The sequence below is a fragment of the Cygnus atratus genome, chromosome 1 (genome assembly GCF_013377495.2).
Source record: "Cygnus atratus isolate AKBS03 ecotype Queensland, Australia chromosome 1, CAtr_DNAZoo_HiC_assembly, whole genome shotgun sequence".
Classification (NCBI taxonomy): Eukaryota; Metazoa; Chordata; class Aves; order Anseriformes; family Anatidae; genus Cygnus; species Cygnus atratus.
The window spans coordinates 148863491-148886490 of NC_066362.1; the positions used below are offsets into that span (position 1 = coordinate 148863491).

Consider the following 23000-nt stretch of genomic DNA (forward strand, 5'->3'; position numbering starts at 1 on the left):
TTCTCCAAATCTCTGGCCTCTCAGGTGAAGCATTGTGTGGCTGGTATCTTGACTTACCATTCTCTCCCAGGCTCTGCAGGGAGTATCAGGCCATCAGCACTGATGTTCAGAGCAAAGCTGTGAAAACAAACCACAGTAGATTTGGGCTGCTGACCAGGTTATTTAGAGCTAACCACTCTGTGTGCCCTTACATCTCAACCAAACAATTACCCTTTTCCATTCTTTTATTTGTTCATGCACTTATCAAGGAAAACGGTGTTTGCAAGGGGACATTTTATTAAATAAGATGATTCATTTAAGAACCTTTTCTTTGACTGTAGAATGCCAATATATTCTGCTCTTTAATTAAGAGAGCAAATAGCACAGAAGACATATCAAAATGATAGTTATCTGAAATTACTTGATTGTCTGAAAGAGATGCTAAAGACAGTACTGGAAATGCTGTAGCTTGATTCTGCCATTTTGAACAGTTGTTCTTATATTGACAGCTAGGCTTTTTACAATAAGGTCACCAATAAAGTGTCTGCTATTTCATGAAAATTAGTATTGGAATACAGAATTTAAAATTAAGATATAAAAGGAAGAGGTAGATACTTCAAAACTGAATATTTCTCTCTCCATTTATTTTTTCTTACCTCCCAGAAATGTTTTAAAATGATTTGTCTACTTGATTTGTACCATTTTTATAACTTAATGTGTTTGTGGTTAGAAGTAATGGCAGGTGAGTGAAGTAGAGCCGTCATTTCAAGGGTGAAATCGCAGGGAATTGGAGAGGAATTGTTATCCAGCTTTTTATTAAAGGCACCAGGGATCATGTTTCCTAAAAGAAAACACTATACAAAGTGATTTGAAAATCACTTTCAATTTTTTTTGGACATTTTAGGACTACAGTACTTTCTAAAGGGTTGTCATTTGTTCTTAAGTATTGAGATTTAACATCAATTCTTTATTTAGTGCAGCAGTAGAAAACATTGAGCTTGCCCTGGCTTTGTTGTGAATGAGTAGATGCTGTCAAGTTATTAATGCTTCAAGAAACTCACTGAAGTATTTATTCTGCTTTTGTTGCTTTAAGGCTTATGCTCTCTCTTTTTTTTTGTTTCTTTTTCTCCCCTGAGGTTTCTGTTGAATTGTATACAGACAATGCTTGTTCATAACTATCCATGAAAAACTCAGTTAATAATGTCAATTGCTCTCAGGAACAGTATGATTTGCTATTACCACACACACACGCGCGCATGCGCTACAAGGATAGTATTTCTTACAAGCTTGACCCAAGATTAGTAATTTGCATCTTGTCCAAGTGATTGATTTTAAGCTTACTTGGAAAAAGGAGGAGAAAATAAAATCTTCTCAAATATGCTTCTCAAACTCTATACAAGATGGTAGATTTTTCTTCTCTGTGAAGAAAAAAATGGCATGACAAATTGCCAAAAGATCCTCTAGAGATGTACAGGAGCACTAGAGCTCACATTTTATCCTTTTCCCATTTTGAAGCATTAGTTTTAAGCTCTTGAACAGAGTATGCAAACAGGAGAGAAAGATTACAGCAGGAAGAAAGGAGTTAAAGAGGTGTCTTGAAATCCATCTCTAGGCTGCATAAATATCACTGTGGTTAATTCCTCCATTTTTAGACATTCCTCACTCAAGTTATTTTTACTCATCAAATTCACACTTCATACCTTAAAAGAGAGGTTGAATAAAAGACTTTTGCTTAAGGCTATCTTAATGAACTTGAGATGCAAAGTCTAATTTAATAAAGTAGATACTTTGACAGCACATCCAAACCTAATACCTTATACACAGTCCTAGCTCCAAGCAAATGCTCCAAGAATATCTTGTTTATTGTTTATACATAAGCTCACTTCAAACTGTTACTCCTGGGGTAGAGAGCAGCTGGAGTAGGCAGGGCACATATTTGTTTTCTTTCCAATGAGATTATCTCAAAGACATTTCTCCCCTTCTCCTCCTTTACCTTCTTCACATAAAGCAGAATAGAGCATAGCTGTCAGGGAGCAAAAAAGGTGAAACCTCATCTTTATGCAAACCTGTACCTTTCCATTAAACTAATTCACTTAAATCAGTGCTAAACCCATATAGACACTCTTATTTAGCTTTTAACCATCTGATTTGCAATTGACTTTACCAAACTGAAACAAATGTATCTGCACTGCCTCTTAGTCCTCTTTATTAAAGCAGGTTCAAAATCATCAGCAAATGTGGAGCACTCCAACACATACAGAGAACCAGCAGACTCTGGCTTCTTTTCTCAGTGCTTTAATTCATCATGCACTAAAAAATCTGACAAATGAGCTGGGGAATGTCTGTTTATTGCTTGTAGGGCCAGCTGGGGCAGAGCTGTCTCAGATCACTCAAATCCCAAGCTACAGTGAAAAGACTGTAAAGTCTGTGTCTTTTAAATGGTAAATTTACTGAATATTAAATGATACTCTGAATTTTGGCTTTTCCGTAAGTAAGTATATTTCATGAAGTTTCTCTGGATGTACGATTAGAAATGACATTATGAGATGGTTTTAAGGAACTTTTTTTTAATTTTTTTTCCCCCTAGCTCTCCTGGAGAATCAATCACAAATACAGCAAGTCTGTCAAAGCTAAATGCCTGCTCTGAGTACTGTGGATGGTGTCTGGGACACCAGCATACTGCTAGTTGGAGAAGCAGTCACCCCTTCCCAAGAGGAACTTCTCTGCCCGTGCCTTACAGATGGCCTAATTATAAAGAAGGAAAAGAGAAACATTGTGGAGATGCAAAAGACAAGCTGGGATTCCCCTCTGGCATCTCCTCCTTCCAGGCTCTGTGGAAATGATTTTGTTTGTTGGGACATATAGAGGGACACTCAGTCTATGTCTCACACACCCCAGCCAGTTACTCCTCAGGTCTCTTCATGAGCGGGCAATGGTCCATGATAAACACTCACTTTTGGATGCCATCTTTTCAGGATCCTAATGGTCCCTCTCCCATCAGCTTAGGCTGAGTCTTTTTATGCTGTACATTTGAGGTCTGCCTTCGTCCCCTGCATTAGGGCACAGACTTCAGGAATTTTTCACATTGGAGCAATAGGACTTAAATGGTATTATTTTTATGTTTATTTTCTGGAGGAATGCTTGGCTTGCTGCAATGACCAGATCATCTGTCCCATTAAAATGTTGGACTTTGGAGATTGCTCATGCTCTGTCATTAGAACAAGAAGCTTGGTTTGCCAGATGGGCATGTTCTTTAATTCAGCTCAAATGGCAGTTTTAAATATCAGTTCCTCACATAGCTTTTCTCTTGTATCAAAGAGGAGAAAATTATAATTTCCCTCTGATGCACTGTCCAGAGTTGGCAACTTCTAAACTATGAAGATAGGGAGGGGTGCTGAATCTCTGCCTATCTGTTACAAGAAACTAATGGTGTGTATCATCTGATTTTCCAGTGCCCACCAAATCTTGAGTGGAACTTTTCCACATCTTCAAGCCACTTTGCACATGCACAGTTCCTTTCAGTGTTGAAACCTTTCTACCCTCCATGTCAATTAAATCTTTGGTATTTATAGCAAGGATTGACTGAGATGGTTATGTGCAGAAGACACTCAGAGTTCTATGTAAGAATATGAAATGTTTATCTCATTTCAAGACTCCTGTGATTTGTCCAAAATACAGGGAAAATTTGTACTGAGCTGGGTGAGTCAATTCCTAAGCTGTGTCAGTCCTGGAAGAAGCAGGAAAAAGAGATTAAGAAAATAGTTTGGCATGTGGTAAGGACACAGATATAGGTGTAATAGAGGGGAGCTAAAAGAAGGATGGAGCAAATAGTGTGGAAAAATGCCAGCAGAAAAGACTGGGGGTGGTGGTGGGGTGGAGCATCTGGGCTTGTAATGTCTGCAGTCATTACACAATCTCTCAGGTTCAAGATTTGTATGACTGAGGAATCATCTTACCACAGTATGCTAAGGAACATCCCAGGAGGAAACAGTAGATAAACACGGTAAAGACCTCAGATCATTCTGCAAGAGAAACAAAATAAAAATGAACAGGCAAAGCTTCCTGAATGCCCCAACATTTGGAAAAGGCCTTCCATAGGGTCATGGCAATGGTAGAAGCTCTGCTTGAGGAGGACTGGAGCTGTCCTTCCTGTTCATTCCAGTCTGGAAAATGTTCATTCATTAAACCCAGAAAGATGTTATGCAAGGAAGATAGTGAACATATGCCCTTTGGAGGCTGAGCTTTGCCTTGGGAAGGAAAAATGTGTGTGCTCGTTTGTGTCAAGGTGGCTTGACTCATTATAGCTTTGTAATGCCTATCTTAAAATATCTCTTCAGGATTGTGTCAATTACAAATGAAAAAAAAAACAATAATAATAATAATAATAAAACAAAACATAAAATTAGTCTGAGTAACACATATGAGACTGTTTACAGATTTGACTGAATTTTGGTGATGTTATTAGGATGTGTTTAGGAAAAGGAAGAGAGAAAGAGGAGGATGAACAAAGGTGTTTGTGGGAATTGTCATTTAAACCAGACCGAGATTCAACCTTGGCAAAGGAGATACTGCAATTCTGCTATAATGAGGAAATTAAGTCAATAAAGAAAGCATTCTCTCAAAGCCAGTGAACTACAACACAAGCTTGTTTAGAATTACCATTAAATTGTGGTACACTTCACAAAGAAATAGATGTGAACATTTCAGAAAGCAGTCATCAAGCACCTTGTTGTTTGCCAAGAAAAATAGGCAATTATGAACATTATGTCCAACTATGCATCATATCGGCTCCAATCAAAACCATTTAAATCCAGTCAAGCATTGCTTTTGCACATAAAACCCTACCCAATGCTTGATTATACCTCAGCATACCAGGTATGTAGCCTAGGATGTTGGCCAATAACAATATTCCATTGTCTAGGAATTTTAATCCATCCATAGATATTTATAAATGTCATAAATTTGATTGCAAAAGATTACAATTATCAAAACCCTTGCTGTTTTAGCTTTTCTGTCCAAATCTACTAAAAAGCCTTTGAAATTAAAAGCAAACAAATAAATAAAGTCTGATGAAAAAGGGGCACTGACATGCTTTTAAGTGGAAAAACTGGACATAGAAAATGGCTTAGTTTTTCTACACTTCTTTACCCCTCCCCAGGTGATGCTGCCTCCCAACAGGGTGAAATTATTATGTAGAGAAATTGGTTTAGGCTGCACATACCCAGACTGAGAAAAAAAATGCTTCAATATAGATACATTAAAAACAAATGAGAAACCTTACAGGCACTTTTGTGGTCTCGGAGAAACAATGAATTCTATTCCTCCTACTGCTCTGCTTTGGTAACTAATTAGTGTCGTCCCCCCCACCCCCACCCCCCACCTCTTTTTTTTTCCCTACAAAAGTTCTTTATATTGGAGACTTATTCTAAAAATGTGTCACTTGCTGGTATGGAAGCACCAGGTCAGCTCAGCAAGTGTCAGTAGCACCAGGAGTTAGCACAGATGAGTGACCGATGTTTTAATGTTATGTCAGTTTGACTTGCTGTGAGCACAGACATATGCTATTGAATTTACAACACTGACAGAGCTCAAGTAGGGCTCCCCATGCTTACAGCAACTGGAACTGAGTTACAATTAGAAAAAAGACAGGAATTTTCTGCTTCCTAGAAGAGCTGCTCTGGGATTCAACCATCTGCATCTATGCTACTCAGCTATCGTCTGGATGAATATTTACTTTCAACTTCTCTATTCTAATTTACTTTTTCTCTCCCCCCCCCCCCCCCCCTTTTCTTTTTGCACAGCTTTCAGTGAGAGATAGACACTTGCCTGGTTCCTTTTCATAATAAAAATGATGGCCAAAATATGTGTCAAAAATCTCTTTCCAAGAGCAGTATTGCTGCCAAAGACTCCAGACAAATTATGTGGCTAAATGCTTGACTCTTCAGTACGATGGCCACAGTTTAACTGAGAGATTTTATCATTGGTATTTAAAATGGCCCATATAATCTTAAATAGGAAAACAGTGGGATTAAATAGCTTTGGGCTGTCAGTTCATGAGCAGACGTCCTAAGAATCTTTGAGAGACCCTCACTTTAGGAAAAGACATGTACAGCAGATGACAAAAAAAGGTATTTTTTCAGATACCATCAAAGGTGAGGCTGCACAGAGGTAGCTGATTTCATTTAATTGCAGCCAGTATTGGAATGTACCTGCCAGAAACAGGAATGCTTCCTTCATTTAGTCTGATTTATCATTACAAGAACTAACAGCTCCTTCATAAACTACTGGAGCTTAGCTCTGACACATATCCAACAAAGTTACACAACTTGTTTAACATCACAAAGAACATAATGCTTCTATTTACCCCTAAAATAATGCCTATCACTTTTCACAGCATCGTACCAGAATTCATGAATCAATTTTGACAACATATGAGAGAAAAGGAGATTTTAAAATTATTATTATTTATATTTTTTCCAGGAGAACAGAGAGAACATGAGCTTTATTTTGAAAGATATTTATGACCCCCAAAGTTTAGGTAAGTACCTAAGATACGATTAGACACTGAACTGAATTTGTTGAAAAGGGTGGTAGGCACCTAAATGCCTTTGCAGTGTGCTGGCACTAGGCAGCTGGGTAGTCTCTTAGGCAGAGATTTAGGCATGAGCCTCTCCCTCCTCACACCCACCTGCTGGATGACTTGCCCCTCTACCTAATTTAGATGAGAGCTATTCTTTTCTTCCCTCAAGGCCCTAGAGAATTTCCCTGATTATTTACCCTGTGTAGCCAGTTCTGCCTTAGAGAATCTGGCGTTAGTCACTTTCCCTAAGTTTCTTTCACTGTGGATCGAGGATAAATTGGTATCAAATTGGGAGCTAGGTTAAGTAGATGGTGTTGCTCAGTATTCATGTGTTTTTTGTATATTGCTAGTATGTGTGTATACGTGTGTGAGTGTGTGCATGTGTGCGTGGGAGTATTATTCTAACGCAAACAATGATAACGTAAGCCAATGCTTCAGTGATCCATGACTTTCTTACACTTTGCCTTGATTCTCCCTCCATGCTTTGCTCCAGCAACCTCACACACATTATTTTTCTTGTCTTTATGCAGTAACTGAGAATTTGCATTCAGAAAAACATTAAGGTGCTAACAAATTCAGTTACTTAATTTCCTTTGATTTTAGTAGAAATTATAAGCTTAATTAAGAGCTGTATGTTTAACTATGTTTGTTGATCTGTGTGTTGGTGAGTGGGTAGCAACTAACTCATTTTGGGAGAAAAATAAAAAAATTATGAGAGTATTTTGGGCAAAATGAGAAAATACTTCAAATGCTTCAAGAATTCTAACATTACTGCGTGGGCATTAATCTGACTTCACTTTTCAGTGTTGATCTCTATTCAAAAATGCCTTAAATGATTACAGAATCACTCTGAATATTATATTACTTTTGAGTACAAACTAGAAACAACATCAGAATGAACCTGGAGTGCTTTTTTATTTGAACTTTGTATGTGACGATATTAAGATGCTGAATATTTCAAAGGCTGAAAGTATTTATAGCTTTTGACTTTTAACCATATTATGTCCTTTGCCTTATTTCTTGTCCTCAGTAAATGTCAAGTGGGTGTTGTGTAGAACTGAGAGAGACCATTCTCAGGAGAACATCCGTCTTCAGTAAGTGGAATTCCAGATTACACAAAGCTGCAGGCATAAAAGAAGCTGCAAAAGCAAGTTCAGCCTGAAAATGAAATCATTTTCTTTAGGAAAAAAATAATAAAAAGAACATGAAAGTGAAAGTAAGGACTTAATGGAAATCATCATGCTTTTATAAAGTTTACTTTCTATCTAACAGTATATATATATATATAATTGAATCTGTTATACCAGTTTTTGTTTTAAACATTGCTGTTTTCTTTTCCTAGAGTTGGCATATTTACATAAATAAATAAATAATTAAAAAAAAATGCACACACAAAAATGGAAACAAAAAAAGTCCAAATGCTTACTCTGTTCCCCAAAATTATGATCTTTGTGAATTAATTAAACTAATTTCTTTGTGAATTCAAGATATTCTTTTAAGAAGACATTTAAAGGCTCTGAGCAGAAACTTTCTTCAGGATGTAACTCAACCCCAGGGAACTGTATCTGATTTAGCTCAGCATAAAGGAGCATAGAACTTGTTTTGTAATGCATGTATAGAGTGCAGAGTGCAGGTGATGACTTGAGCTATGAAAATTTACTTTATAAAACCTGCACCCACACCTTCTGAAAGCACTGTCAGGTTTACCAAAAGGTTAACGAAAGTTGTGAACCTTTCAAGTAAACCTATGGCTAATTTTGTGTATCTTGATTGATTTATGGTTACATGTATTTGACAAGCCAAAGTTCAGCTTTTTTCCTTACTGTCTTACACTTGGAGTTATTCTGCTTCTTTGAGCCTGGAACTGAGTTTCATGAGATACAACCCCTTGGAAACTGAAACCAAGGAATCTTTTCTACAAATCTAAGGATGGAAACTGCTGAGTTTCAGACAGGTCTGTATACAGCTCAGTCTTCTTTTTAGCTCCCCTGAGATCCTGCAGTCCGTAATTGAGAATAAAAGATACAAAATAGCTGTATATGCTCTGCATTGTTCTGTGATCTAAAGTCTCTTCCTAATTTCCTGTTGCACAGTTCTGTATGAAAATCCAGAACATGGTGGTTGCATCTTTGGAGCTAGGGAATGGAAACAACATGTTTAGGATGATCTTATGCTCTATCTAGGCTTGGCTGCAACAGCAAACAAAACACAGAAGTCTGTGACTGTAATATGCATCAGGCCCAGACTTACGGGCCTCTGTTGACAGTCTGCCTCTCCGGTTGGTTTATGTCCTCCTCACCGTGCTTGCTTCAGGCCTGGCCAGAAGTTGTGGAGGCAGGTGGGGGAGCTAAGCGGCTTCACAGATGCTCCACGTGGTGCCACCTTGTGCTAGCATTGCTAACCTTTTACCCCTCACATAAATCCATGTCTCTTACTGCTCTTAACTGAGAGCTGAACTGGGGCCTCTGTGAGGTTGGATGTGTCTCCTGTGCACTGCCAGCAGCAAGGCTGAGACTCCACCAAAGCACCTAATGCTTCATCTAGACCACCCAACAATAGTGTGAGGTCAAGCATTGCTGGAACCTAGTCCTGGGGGTGTCCAGATCTGGCTAGAGTGAACTTCACACTCTACCAGCAAATGTACTGCAGCATCCTCTCCATAGGAAGAGGAGAGGCAGGGAAGGGAGAACATTACCCATATTTTTTTATTTTTTATTTTTTTTCCCCAAGATAGATGTACCTGGGCCTTCTAGGAAGTAAGAAATGCTCTCAGTTTCTGCAACTGGACATAGTTCTGGTTGGACTTATGCCCTCTGAAGAAACCTCTATCATGACTATACAAGGACTCCAAGGAGACCTGTGCTTCAACACAGATATTCATATAACGTGTTTGAAGATAGGTGTTCTCATCATCCTCCATTTTGTTAATCTGTAATATTGATTTGAATAGTTTTAAGTAATTTTATTTCACTATTTATATAGACTAAATCGATAATACTGACACTGTAATCAGGTATGACAACTTTCACATTAAATTTCTGCCTCGTGCCCTGATCTCTACGAAGTCTGTGAAATGCACAAGTGAATATGTATGCAATATGGAGGCTATCGTTTCCTGTAATCTGCAGTATGATTTTTATTATTTGAGGTGATTACTTTTTATGTCTATCTTGAAATAAAATTCTTGTAATTGTACTGTTCTGGGGAAGCCAGTTTGTTTTCCTATTTTCTTTTGAAATTTAACGAATTCCTTCATAAAAGATGAGGCACTGAATAGAGGGAGCCTGCTTATGGGTCATATTCTTCTGGCTGTATACATATATAGGTCCTCACAGTCTCAGTGCATAAAGGTTTGAAGGTTTCCTTGCAGCAGCATCAAAACACAAAGAGCAAGAAGCAGCCAGGACACAGAGAAAAGCATTGCTAATTACTGAATAACTACTGCTGCTACTGCTAAATCAAGTATTTTGTACCAAAAATAATCTGCCTCTATGACAAACTTTTTTTTTTTTTTTTTTTTTTTAACTGCAGTAGTATGGCTAAAGGAAAAAGACAGGACTAGATCATTTATTAAGAGAGTTATAAAAACAGCTAGCAGATAGTTAAGTGTTGACATTATCTTTTGCAGGATGAGCAAATGTCAGCTATATAATGAAAAGAAAATTAACTATGTTCCAAGCTGGGTTTAAATGTTTGGAAAGGAACACCTTCATGATTTTCTTAATGTGTTTTGTTAATTAAGCCAGTGGAACGTGTGCTCCCAAGTCTCTCAGGCGTCGATGAGACTGTCCCCCTAAGTCAAGCTCACAAATTTTATTTATGAACAAAGCCCACCCTACTCCAAGAACCCAGCCAGTTATTTAAAGCTACAAAATTAAATAACAGTCTCATACATTCATGATTGATTGTACATGCTCCAGCTCTACCCCTGTCCATCTTAAATGCCTGTCAAAACAAGTGTAGATTTGCAGTACAACCTCAAACACGTCATATCTAAGGTACTTAGCCCAAATCCAGAGAGAGACTGCTATAGTGATGATGTTAGTGCGGATGGCAGAAAGCTGTTGTGGGTTATGTGGGGGAGTGTGACAAAGCTGAAATGGGGCAGACATTGCATGTTGTAGTTGAAGGCTGAGGAAGTCCTAAGTAGGGTACCGTAAACGACTGTGGGATGGGTATATGATGGTTCCAGCAGAGCCATAATAGGGGCAGACATTGGCATTATGGAGACTGTCTTGAAGCACTAATATAGATGAGTAGTTTCAGTTTGGGCTGTTAGATAGCAGAGCCATGTAACTCTGACCTTTCAAAGAAGGCCTATGTAAATGGGAAGCTTTCATGTTTATGTTTGCAATGGAAAGACCATTAAGACTAAATAGATCTTTGCTAATCTTGCAACACTGTGTATGGAATACTTGGTACTATTTCTGAAACATAGACTGTATGATAAGTCCATACAGGACTCTGAGGGCACAGATAAAATCTAGTTTGAAAATCCAAGAGCTCTTGAATGTGGCACCTTGCAGGTGTTTTTTCATTTTGTCTGTATGATTTAAATTTTTTTTTTTTTTTTTAATACCCAGAATTTCAGTAACTCTATACCACATACTATTTTGTCAAGTCAAAATGTTTGGATGGACTGAACTGACCTCTGTCACAGCAAATAATAGACATCTATAAGATTTAAACATTTAGATGATTTAAAATCATTAAAATAATCAAATAAAATTAAAAACATCTATAAGATTTTCAGTCCTTGTATGGATATGAAATAGTGTAATAGAAACACAGAAAATAGGTCTGTATGTGCCACAAGGTGCTGTACCTATGGTTTCTGTGGTGCTACCAGTGGTTTCTCAGCTGTCTTTTTGTTACATTATCACCACTTCAGACTTTCTACTATTTTAGGACTTTCACCCATTGCAGTCCTGGTCATCCATCCCATATCTCTATATATTCTCAGTCCTTTCTGTCCCACTACATCTCAGCTCCTGGTCTTCCTCTCACCTTAACTACTTGTAGGACTGTTCATCCTCTCTCTTGTTCTTCTTAACTACTTTCTAAATCAATCCTAGTTTACTTTCCAGTCTGTTCCAATCTTTTTCTTGTACAGTACCAATGTCTGTCTCCCTTAGATATTCCTTTTTTTTTTTTTTTTTCTCCTCAACAGATGGTCCTAATTTCTCTCTGCAGCATTATTATTAGGATTTTTTTTTTCCCTCTAACTTTCTGTTTTTCTCTCTGTCAGCTTGGCTCTTGTACCCTCTGTGCTTGAGACAGGTGGTGATTTTGTCCATGTGACCTGTAGATTCCAGACATATATACATATGTATATATATGTGTATATATATTTTTTTCCTTTGTTGCAGCAACCACCTTCACCCTTACCTTGAGGACCTGAGAAAAGATGCAGAGGAAAGTCTCTTCACTGTTTGGTGTCTGAACAGGAGAGCACCAGCTGCACTGGAGGTGTGGGCCCCAAATACCCATGTACTAAAAGTGCCTGAAAATGTTCCCAGGCTCTGGCTGCTGGACCAGGGAACAGACCACGTTTTTGCTTATAAATTCCCTCACTCTCTGAAACTAGGTGGCTGCCTGAAAATGTGCCTGTTGGAAATCATCCCAGGAATATTTGAACTCCCAAGCTGGCTTTGGAAATTTTTTGAACGAGTGTTAGATGGCATTGTCCAAAAGTCTGACAGGACAAGGTCTGACAGTTTTGGGAATGCCTATATTAGGAAAAGAGCTGAATAAGAACAGATCTGTGGAAGAAAGCATCTGGTGCTAAGGATTGCATCCAAACTGACCTTCACAATCTGTATTTCAGAGGGTTTTACTGTTGTTTTACTGTTGTTCAACTCTAGTTTGCTCCTGTGACCATTAGCAATCAAAGTGCATTAGATGCCCTCTGAGACTGCTTCTGCAGGTTTATTTTTATCTGAAATTCATTTTGCACATTCCAAACTTGATGTGAACCAAAGAGCAGGAAGTAGGAACTACTGGGGGATTTACTTCAAAAGTGCATCCTGATCTTAACTACAATGTTACCACAGATATACCTACAACTGTGTCCCAAAGTCTGAGAACATTCTCAAACACTGTTTAATTTACCTTTTCACAAAGTTCAATTGCACATAAAAATTGTGTGAGGCTTTGGCAGGCTAAGTGGAATTTGGATTTTAAATTTTATTGCTAAAATTGAGTAAATCTCTGATTGTTTTCAAGTGCTTAAAATAAATTTGGGAAACTTTGCAAATGGGCACAAAATGCACAAAATGCACAACTGCTGCATAGACAGTGTTCGTGAGATGTTTTAAATTAGGCTTGTTAGTGTATATGAGAAGGGAAAAGAAAAAGAGAAAGCAAGACAGTGAGTCTGTGAATATTCAAGGGAAAGGTTTAAGCAGGATGTCTTCTTATAGATTAGAAAAATCTTCACAGGAAATTTATAGCCAAAATTTCCAGTCCTGACTAAAGCAAGCAATGTTTGGCACGCTGTATCTGTAGGTCATGAGCTTTAATTACACCACATTATCTTTCATTGTAAGATCTGGACAGCAGTTGCCTGTAGATTGGAATCCAAGCTGATAAGGGGCTTTCTATCACTACACAGTACATCAGGCGTAGTTTGTAAGGAATCGATAGTCATCTGCTGTACCAACCTGCCTATTCTAGTTGAAGTTGCCTCCAGGGAACAGATACCAGAAACTTTACATTTAGAACACTTAAAAAGGAAAGATTCCTGGCAAATGTGATGGCATAAGTGGTATTTAAAGACGAGCTGTGTTATATAGTACCTAAATCATTTTATAGTCCCACTGCTATTTTAGTATGCTAGTAGGATATCTGAACCACTTGCTCTCGACTTGTACCTTGTCTGTAATGATGTTATGCATAATGCAGCAAAAGGAATCCTTCATTCTTAAGCAGGGGAACAGAAGTGCTTTTTACAACTCATCTCTCATGGATCAAAGCAAACCTCAAACTTGCCTTATCATGTAAGGGAGGTTAGCGTCCTTGAGCTTTACTGTTACAGTTACACATGCTTATCCCACAGTTTTTGCTATGTTTGTGTTAACTGAAATTGCACATGCTTATAGATCCCACAGGCTTGATTTCAGCTGTTAGTTAGATATTTGACGTGTCTATTAAAAAGCATATTTTCAGGGCTTACTGTGAAATGTATGAAGAACTGATCAAAAATGTGTAGATATTTACTTTGAGATAAATCTGGCTAAACAAAATCTCACACCAAAAAATAATAATGGGGGAAAAAGACAAAAAAGAAGAAATATCCCAAAAACTAGAAAATATTTTTTGTGTGTACACTATTTATATTTTTATTTTCCCTGCTAATATTTGTGCTTTCTATATTTGTAAAATATAGGTTAAAAACAGTATAGATATGAAGGCTTACATTTGGGAAATGAATCCTTATTGTGGTATATGGTTAAAAATAATGATGTATTTTGTTGCTTACTACAATACATTTCTATTTGAAGCATTTTGTACTTTCTTTGTACATTATGTATGAGATGCACAGATCATATCCGTGACAGGGTAACTGCTTTTTAGTGCTAATCAACCCCATAAATGCTGTTTAAAAACAAACAGACAAAAGCCAAGGTAATTTTTGACCTCAATGTCTTTTGGTGGTGATCTAGTACATTATGTGTCTGGACTGCATTGCTTGCCTCATTTACATCTCAGGGTTTTTAGGGCAATGTGCATGTTCGATCTGGGTTTTGTGTCTTACTGAGCAGTTTGACAGTTTCTACTAAATCATAATAATTAGGACAGCAAAAACAGTTGGTGTCTTTGAGGGAAAAAAAAAAGAAAAAAAAAGAGTCCCATGAAGCTTCTCCCATGGAATGGTCAACATATGCTTTCTTAACTGAACAGAGCCATAATAGTGAAGAAACTTCTTATTCCTAGTCATTCACTTACCCCTTTTCATCAAATCTATATTATGTTTTTGTTGTAGAAAAAGTTTAACTAGTTGGGTGGTTGTACTGCTGTTGGCTTCCTAGCTTTCCAGCCTGCAGCCTTTATTTTTTGCAAAATCAGGACTACTTCAAAAGAATTCTCATTTTCCGGAAAACAAAACAAAACAAAACAAAACAAACAGCCTTAGAAAGGATACTAGAAATCCACTCAGGGCATATTTATGTGTTCAGCTACAATCTACTTTCATCTGTTGTTTTTTTTGTAAACTAGAAAGGTATGAGCCAGTTCTCATCCCAAAACCAAGTAGCTACATGTGAAACTCAGGTAGAATTATAGTAATAAATCATTGCTTGCTTTAAAAAAACAACAACATGGGTCTCATTGCTCAAATAATTCCAGTGCTGGAGGTGGCATTGTCCCCTCTGGAAGTGGACCCACAGACAGTAGCAGTACTCAAGTGACTACTTAGAAATTCCCCATAACTGAGTGCTTATTAGTAAGCATACTGTGCTGTTACCAGATTTCTATCAAGTTACAAGCCTCTTCCTCTGTGTCCATATCTCTGGGTATGGAAGCCTAACCAGAAGTATTCTTGTCTTCCACACGGCTTAGGAAAGAATCAGAAGATGCATACTTCAGCACTGATGTTAAATATTTGCCTAACATTGCCACAAGTAGTGATAAAAAGAAAATCTTTACTACAATTGAAAATTATACTGCCAATAAGCAGCTTTTTTTATAACAGTAAATCAATATTTATCTTAACAGGGTATGCTGCCTTTATTTATTTATTTATTTTATTTTATTTATTTTTTATTTTATTTTTTAAGATCAGAGAGTCAGGGGTTACTAATGGAACAGAGTAAGTTATGCTTCTCATATGTAATAAAATAGCTCAGATCTCAGTTCATTCTGTCTGTGCACAGCCTATTCTTTCCTCTTTCTAGTTGACTGTACTGGGGTTCTGAGCCTGTGAGCAAAAATATTTTCAAAATAGCTTCTATTCTAGTCTATTTTAACATTCAACTACACTAGCTTTCTTCTGAATGTTAACTATGTACAAAGAAGAATACTCCTTATATGGTTGTGTTCTGGCATCATTGATACCACCGTGAAATTTGTTGTTAACTGAACACAGCCAAGGTTTCACTTTCAATTCCCTCCTCCACCCATGTATCTCCTCTCCCCACCCCTTGCAACAAATAAACAAAACCTTTCAAGTTTTCACTTTTTTTTTTTTTTTTTTTTTAAGCCCATTTAATATGCTTGGGCTGGCATAAACATTGGGATGCCATGAACATGGAACTGGTTAAGGAAAATGTCTTGTCTGACATTAATTCAAGATAGCGTGTAATTTAGGTCAAAAGTTTGCAGACTTCACGATATAGAAACGGTAGTGTCAAAAGCAGTTGCTCCTATGTGTGTAAAGGAGCAGGAGAAGACACATAACTGTTCATCCAAGGTTCATATATTACATCTATGAAATACATGTACTGCAGTCTGAGTAGATCTGTGATCTAGATGCTTCACTTGGAGATTGTTCATTTATACAGTCCTTCAAGATGACGAAAAAACACCGCCAACAACAAAAACCTTGGTGTGTGTGTATGAATATGTATGTGAATAAAGAGATTATTTTACAAGCTAGTCACAACGTATTCAAAAAGATTAGACATCCTCTCTTCAAAACAAAAGAAAAAAATGAAAGAAAAAATCAATAAACAAACCTGTTTTAATAATTTTCCCATCACATTTCTACAAAGAAGTTGTGTATATTAATGCAGAAAATAAATTCCAATATAGAATCATAGAATGGTTTGGGTTGGAAGGAAACTTAAAGATCATCTAATTCCAACCCCCTTGCCATGTATCTGCTTTTGCCAACACACTCAGATCTTTCACATATAAAATTCACATATAAAATTCTCTCACAAAACATGTACTACCCTACACTGCTCCACTATTGAGTCATTTTCTCCTCTGGCCAAGCAGTAAAGAGATTCCTCAGTTCTGTTTTTAAACATTTGAGGGGTGCTTAATGTTACATTTTGATTACTTAGATAAACAGGTTCAATAATTCAAGATTTATCAGTACTTTACAATACATTGGATCCAAAGACTTTGGAGCAGGTTCAGGTAGAGTGTTAGCACTCATGATACCTGTGGTCTTGAATCTTTCAGACTTTGTCTGTAAAGTAATTGAAGAGTTCTACAGAGAAACATGAACTTTATTGAATTTAGGTTTTTCTGCTATGCTGGTTATGAATTACAGCAACTTCAGTGTCAATTAGGCCCAAATAAATTGAGTTCTTGATGGATTTCATGGGGTGTCTCTTCAGGAATTAACGTCTTGCCCTGGTCTGATAAGAAACATCCTTCCTCCCTTCTTCCTCCTTGCCAAGGATAAATGTCAAAAAAGTTCTAAGCTTTTATACCTGTATATGTGTAGCATGAAATTGCTCTCATCTTTACATTATTAATGTTATTAACTTCTGTGGGACTACTTGCATCAGGAGGGTGAACTAGATTTGACTATGTAAATGTATAGTGTATGTTGTATAAGATACACAGATGCCATATTTATTTTATTTTATTTTATTTTATTTTTATTTTATTTTATTTTATTTTATTTTTATTTTATTTTATTTTATTTTATTTTACATGAAGTGTTTTACTCTATATTTCAGCTTGCTTTTGTCTGAAAATCAGTTAGAGCAGGAATAGTGTGCGTTGTCTGTATAGCAATTATTATTGTCATTTCCTCACCTTTCCAACTTTAAAAATTACAAAAATCTATTGTAAAGGATTAGGCGCCATCGTTGTCTTTGTTGCATTTACAGGTATTTGTTTTGTGAAAGATGTATGTTGTGAATCTGCTTTCATTTGTTTCAGATAAACTCTTGTCACTCATCTCAAATGGAACATTGTTGGGCCCATAATTTAATTTGTTGACTTGAGCATGAAGTCATTCTTGATGAACCAAGTTGCTAGTGCATATGTGCCAGTGACTTTGCTGCAACTGAACAATCACTTTTATTTCAGATGAAACATGGGGGAGAATATAAGAAGAAAGTTATGCTATACAATATAATCTTTTGTCTTAAAAGTTACTCATTTTTTAATTTGCAACTTCATGAATCATGAGTGATTGAAGTGAAGTGAATGAAATAAGGCTGTGGCCTGATGATATTAAGGGATCCTTAAGATGGACCTGATCCAGGGCTTATTCTAGTCATTTGGAATTTTTCCATGAATCATGAATTTAAAGTTGATCTGGCCCTCCATCAGGAATCTTTTATTTCCCCAATTAGTACCAAGGCTTGAAATTTGCCATGTACAGAAGGACAACACAATGCCTAAGAATTACAAATAACCCATTAAAACATTCAGATTAGGCCTTAGGTGGGAAGGAAGTGATGCAGAGGTCTTTTGTTGGACTAGTGTATACGATGAATTGCTGTAAGGATGAACCTATGAACCTTCATCTGATTTACCTTTTCTTCCCGTGTTTTTCTACAGTTTTTTGGTAACTTTATCATTTTGTTAGTTGCAAAAGAAAATTAGTTTTTTTTTTTTCCCCACTGTTTTAAGATAAATGCATTATTTATTTCTCTCATGTTTTGGAACCTCTGTATTGAAATCCCAGTAACAAAAGTTATTACAATAGTGAACAGCATGTTGTGGTGGGTTCTCATACTAAACCCAGTCTGTATCCCAAAGTCCTTTCTGCAGCATTCTGATTTATTGTTATAAACCTTTATAATTATTTCTAGTCCTGTTGATTAAAAAAAAAAGCAAACTTCTCCATAAAGGCAAAATATGATTCACAAATGCATGTCAAAAAGAACCATAACGTTAAATGAGACACAATGAAAGATGATTTCATGCTGTCTCAAGACTCAAGAAATTATCTCCAAACATTTATACTTGATAGTCATATTTACCACAAGCTGGCTTCTTGCGCAAACTGACATTTAGTATCTTGTAGTCTAAAAGAAACTACTTTTTGAGTAGTTCCTTCTTTTTAAGAAGGTAAAATCAAGACAGAACCTCATAAACCTTTAGCACAGTAAAATAGTTTTAAACTATTTTTTCTCCTCTCCCTCAATCCATTAGCAACTCAACTTTTACACTATTCAAGAAGATTTCTTTTGTGAATGGCTTAGATTTGTCTATTAGCATGAGAATGCTCCCTCCTTGCATAATGTTAAATTCACCATCTAAGGAAGCCCAGTCATTGTATGGCTTGCAAAAATACCAAAATATGTACAAGTAGTGCTTTAATTTGGTGTGAACTGGTCTTTTAGAACATTTTTGAAAGAAAAATGGAGAGAAAAAAAGTTTTTTTTTTTTTTTTAATTTTATTTCTGTTGCTGTTCACACAAAAGTAAAGGTAATTGACCTGTACATCACAGAACTCCAGCATCATCAGAGTATGCAGTAAACATGCTGATACTGTTGTAAGTATTGTTAAATTGAAAATGAAAATGAATAACAGTATGTTCTTGCTTTTCTCCTGCAAGATGTTTTAGCTTCTTTAATAGAGTGATGAAAAAGATGAAGTTTATATAGAATGTAATGTTGTTAAGACAAAAAAAAATGTTTTTATTGTCTTACTAAGGAAAAAAATGCTCCCATCTGTGGGAAAGAAATGAGATTTTCTAATAGGGAAGGACCTCTTCCCAGTGCCTCCCCAAAAATCAGAAATGTTAGTGCAATAATAGACCTCAGAAAGAAATGGATTTTTAGAGTGACTGACATAGAATAAGTTAGTCCATCTGCCCACTGATTCACAGGGTTGGGACTCTGGATTCAGTTTTCCAACTGCAGTATTAAGAGAGATATAAAGTTTTGCTTATATATTTGGTGTAAGTTAAATTAATCTAACCATAGGAAGGTCAGCACTAGACCTAGACCCTGTATATCTCAAATTAATACATAAGTGGTACAGAGCTCTGGCTTTTCTCCAGGAATATATTGTCACAAGAGTCATATTTCTGCTGTCCTTGCTTTACAGTTATTAGACAGGCTGGAGCAAGGGGGAGACACGCTAAAATCCTGTTCTTGTGCTGGGTGATGAATTCCACAGAAAAAAACATTGCAATGGCAGTTTTCACAGACCCTCACGTCAGCAGTGAATGTCCTTATTTGTCAGCTCACTTGTGGTGGGCAGTGTGAGGAGGGATAGGGTGATCTGGGGGCTCCGTGGTCCCCAGCCCTCTCTGTCCAGCCCCCAGCCTGCACCCACTGTCTTCCTGGCTGGGATGAGAGCAGCACATCTCTGTCACTAAGTCCCACTGTGGGACCTACAGGTACGAAATGAATTGTCTTTAAGATGATCATCTTATTTAGTCTTTTCTTACCATACTCTTATGGAGTTTTGTGGGGGAATTGCTACTGGCTTCTTTCATTTGTTCTTTCCTGGTCTTTCACTTTCCTTTTTGTGCACACATTGTTTTCCTCTTTCCTTTCCTATTGATTGTCAGCTTCTCCACTTCTTCCCCTTTCTCTTTTGGCTTTCACAACATCACTCTCCTTATCTTACTCTCTCTTTCCTTCCTCCTTGTACTTTCCTTCTTTCCTTGCAATGCTTTTTCTTAGGCCCTATAAAAGGTTTTCTGGTTAAAACATCATCTATGATCTTAGCTTCTAACATGAGTTTTATTACAACTGGTTTTGTTTCAATTTTCCGTAGGTTTGATATAAAGAAATGATTGTATTCTGAAAAGACCGTGTGAGTAGTTACAGGTTGAAGGACATTCTTAGGGAAAAAAAAAAAAAGAAAAGAAAAAAAAAGGATTAAATACCTCCAGTAACTCACAATGGAAAGAAAGGGGAATTGTGGGGGTAGAAAACCAGCTGTGCTGACAGGCTGTCTGAGGAATTCTGCTGTCCCCTAAAGCAGACACTAACACTGTGAAGATTACAGCTACCCTGCTTGCAATGTCCTTCCCTATAGGAAGTGCTCAAAATGAAACAGAGTATCTGAACTTTGAATGCAGACTGCAGAGAAGCATAAACAGGCAATCAAATCCAGCTATAAAAACATGACATGATCTATACATAATACATTTGAACCCTAGCATATTGGATGCTTTTTATTATAGTTATTAAGAGGAGTCCATGAGATCTGAAAAACAGCCTGATCCTAAAGGGAAAAGAAAATGACACTCTTTATTTGAAACCATTACTTACTGTACCACTTTGGGGGGCTTAACTGCATTGTCTAGCATGCATCATCTTGGCACTCTACTTTTTCATTGGGGAATTTGGTTCTGTAATTCACTGTTTTCAGTGCTTACTGGAGTTACATGCTTTATAGAGGGGAACACAATAAGGACTTCTGTGCTTCACATACTTAGTAATAAGCATATGGAATAAATTACCAGGGAAAAAAACAATTTGAAAGAATACAAATGGGTCAAGTTTGTTTCTGTGGAAAGAAGATACCGAGTCTTGTAATCCAACAACAGAAAGCTTAGGACAGAGACAAACTGGAAATGGGCAGGTAAGAGCAGACAGCGCTTTCTTAATCTTGTAGCTGTATGAATTTAAAGCTCTTATATGTGCTTTTCATATAAAACATCACATTTGTGGGCATAATTACTTAGCTTTACTTTAATATATCATCTTCAAATTCTTTAACCTCAGTGTTCTGAGTCTACAATCATTTCCCAATTAATCACTGCAAATTGCCTGACAGCCTTTAACAGCCACAGTGATGAAGCGAGAATGAATCTATACATTCAATTCCAAGGGACAGGTTTCAAAACCCCTTACTCTACTTTTAGCAGAGGAAGGCAATAAAGATGGCCTGACAACTTGCTAAGACACCATTTCTGTACTGTTACTAAAATGTTAACTTTTGTAGCCAGAAAATATCTCAGCTGCCTACAGGAAACATTGGGAGCTCTCATGACTTATGGGGAAAAGACACAAAATAAGAAGCAGGCTTTGCTCTTCTGTGGGAGGAAGATGAGTGACTGGGCCTAAGGAAGTGTCTTAGGTAAAATTTAGTAGGAAGTGCTGATGGAAAGAGGCTAGTGTTGTTAGAGGAAAATACCAATGCCTTGGTGAATCTCATTGTGAGTAGAAGACTCAAGAGATTTGTTACCTCTTAATAAATCTGGGATGACAAAATACTCTGGTGCAATGATTTCCAGGAAAACAGAAGAAAGAGAAGCTGAATTCAACAGAGCAGTATGTGCAGTAAATCAGTCCACCCACACATTAATTCAAATACTCTTTGTACTGTCTTACTGCTTAGACGGGATCTGAATGTTGTGCAAGCTTGAACTTAGCTCTTTCTATAGGTTTGATTTTCATCCACTGTGTGTGCTTCTGGAAGACTTTTAGGCCATTAAGAAACATGATAAGGGCTCCATGATAAAAATACTGTAGTACTTTGTCAGGCATTTTTGTCAGCATGGGCAAGAGTAGTGTTACTACGAAGGCTCTTTCTACCTAACATCATATAATGGAAGAGAGTGAGACTGCCTTTCTGGAAGAGAAACTAAACCAACAAAATACATATTCCTCTTCCAAACCCTGAGCAATCAAATGACCTCACTGACTTCAACTACTTGTTGAAAAAACTGTATTTCCTACAAAAGGAAAGCTTGTTTTTGGAGGTTTTGTCAGTAATGCAAATGTCGTACCCTTTCCTAGTTTTCAAATAGTTATTGTCTCATTTTTAATTAAGATGAAGAAAGAATGTGATAGCTAACATACCCGAACTTAAAAATGTTAGGTGTCTAAAACCTGTAATAAATAATTTTCATAGTAATAAGGTTAAAAAGCTACAACTATGAAATGTAATTATTATATGGGATGTTAGTTTGGATCCCACTTGTGATTATCATTCTTCAGTTGGTTTGTTTTCTAAAATTATGTAAAGATACAGCTTATTCATACGGGAAATCACATTTTAAAATATGGAGAAATTTAACTTTTCTGACATTTAGAGTGAGATTTTTTTCAAAGCTGTCCCACGGGCTTTGAAGATGTAGGGAGCCCTGTTCAAATCTCATAACAGAGACCAAAAAAGCCAGCTTAAAGTCAATGTTAGAAAAAACTATAGGTCAAATTCCTTCTTTAAGAAAATTGCCCAATGCTATCAATAGAATATTACTCTGTTTCTGTAGCAAAGAATTTGTTTCAATATGTGCCAGATGTTACAAAAATATTTAAAGAAGTTATTCTCTCTTCATGGGTTACAAAGTCAGCCAGACCCTTGGCAATCACTATGTTTCTGCTACCTGCCTACACACATGCCAAGCAATTCTCTCAGTTAATGCTGCTTACTGAAAAATGGTTCTTTCACACAAATGCCCAATACCACAAGCTTCTTTGATGCCCCTGTCTGCTTTTACTGGATATTCATTTCATCGCCCTTCAGAATTTTAAGATACTGAGCATCTTCTGTTTTGCTGATCCTGAAGCTTTGGATGCTGTTACCATGTAATTATCCTTCATGCAAAACATCCTGTTACAA

At 36.9% G+C, this 23000-nt stretch overlaps 1 long non-coding RNA gene across 2 annotated transcripts; it reads left to right on the forward strand.

Annotated features, from left to right (window-relative positions):
* Positions 1 to 6458: 6458 nt before the first annotated feature.
* Positions 6459 to 9600, forward strand: LOC118253092 (uncharacterized). Of its 2 annotated transcripts, XR_007708863.1 has the most exons (4): positions 6459 to 6517; positions 7590 to 7653; positions 8399 to 8513; positions 9294 to 9600. It is a non-coding gene; the product is annotated as an uncharacterized LOC118253092 (long non-coding RNA). The 2 variants fall into 2 exon arrangements; XR_004780326.2 differs by having other exon boundaries at positions 8399 to 9600.
* The last annotated feature ends 13400 nt before the right edge of the window (positions 9601 to 23000 follow it).